Genomic DNA, 1,684 nt, shown 5'->3' on the forward strand with positions numbered 1-1,684 from the left:
CAGAGTAATTTCCATTTCTTTTCTTAGCTCTAAATAAATCTGAGGGGATGTTTATCGGACATGCTTGGTTTTACTGCAGGTAATTTAATCTTGTAATATCAATAAGGACCCAGGTAATGTTACCGCGAATGCTTGGTTGAGTGATGGAGACATTTGATTTTATTGCATTTGTAGAAAACTATAAATGCGGTTATACCAAGCAAATGTGTATAGCAGCACTGTTTGTATCTTTCACCAAGTCATTTACGTAACGTGCGCAAAATCATTCTGTGCAATGGAAGATTTACTCAATGTTACACCGGTCTGATACAGTTTTGCCTATACATGCGGGAGACTGAGACGCTTGTTATTTTGTTTTAAGTTTTGCAGGGTGTGAGAGGGGAATCATGTGCTTTGATTACAGCTTTTGTAGTTGTAGTCTGTGAAATTAAAAAGCACGTAAAGGAAGTATCCAAACAAATGACACCTTCATTTTCATTATATTGCTTTAGCAAAACACCTTGCTACTGTGTAGGGTCCCATTTAGAAGTGGGTTATCATTCGCGCTTTCATTGACCCATGGACCCGCTGAATTGGACCCCCTAAAGGAGGGTAGGGCAGACACAGTTTTCTGTGAATATCTCAAAACCGTAGGGTTTAGGAGGACCATTTTTTTTTTTGTATGTTGATCTCAAGGGGCCATGTCAACCCATTCCATAACCACTCATTTCATGTATAGCGCCACCTAGTTAAACACAAAAAAGTAAAATGAGGTGGTGTAATTGAAGGTATCTGTGACCTAACATAGTCAAAACTGCACGAAATTGGAAGTGTAGGATCATTATGACACCCTCTGTATGCACGCCAAGTTTTGTGGAATTCCGTTCATGGGGGCCACACAATAAATTAATTTATGTTACTATACACCAACTGGCCTGTAGGTGGCGGAGACAGTTTTCTGTGAATATCTCGAGAACTGTAGAGCCTAGGAGGTCCACCTTTTTTTTTTGTATGTTGGTCTTAAGGGGCATGTCAACCCATCCCATTACCACTTATTTCATGTATAGCCACCTAGTTAAAAAATTAAAAAGCAAAAAATTAGGTGTTTTCATCTCAATATCTCTGGCTGACAAGGTCAAAACTGCACAAATTAAAAAAGTGTAGGATCATTATGACACCCTCTGAATGCATGCCAAGTTTTGTGTACTTTCGTTCATGGGGGCCTTACAATAAAATAATTTATGTGTACATTTAGTGACGCATACCCAACAAGGATTCCCGGGACACTGAAAGACCGGGTACACAAAACTTGGTGGGCATGTACCCCCATGGATAGCATGGAACCGCTATTTTTCGTTTTCATCTGCAGCCCCAGCTGGACTGGACCCCGAAAGGAGGGTGGTAGGGCACACAGTTCTCTGTGAATCTTTATGGTATGTTGGTCTCAAGGGCCCACATCAACCTGGCTCATAATCACTCATTTGTGATTTGCCCCCCCCGGTAAAAAAATGAAAATCAGTAGGATTAAAAGAAAGCCAAAATAAATATTCATCATCATCATCATCATGGCTGCATTTTCAGTATTGGCGAAAGTAGTCGTTTGTCCACTAGATGGCGACGCTGGCGTTGCAGTGAGACGTAATTTTGTTGGAAGTTAAAAGTGGGTTGGAAAAACAATGGACCCTTCATACAAGGACTGTAATTT

Source organism: Alosa alosa, chromosome 18 (genome assembly GCF_017589495.1).
Source record: "Alosa alosa isolate M-15738 ecotype Scorff River chromosome 18, AALO_Geno_1.1, whole genome shotgun sequence".
Classification (NCBI taxonomy): domain Eukaryota; kingdom Metazoa; phylum Chordata; class Actinopteri; order Clupeiformes; family Clupeidae; genus Alosa; species Alosa alosa.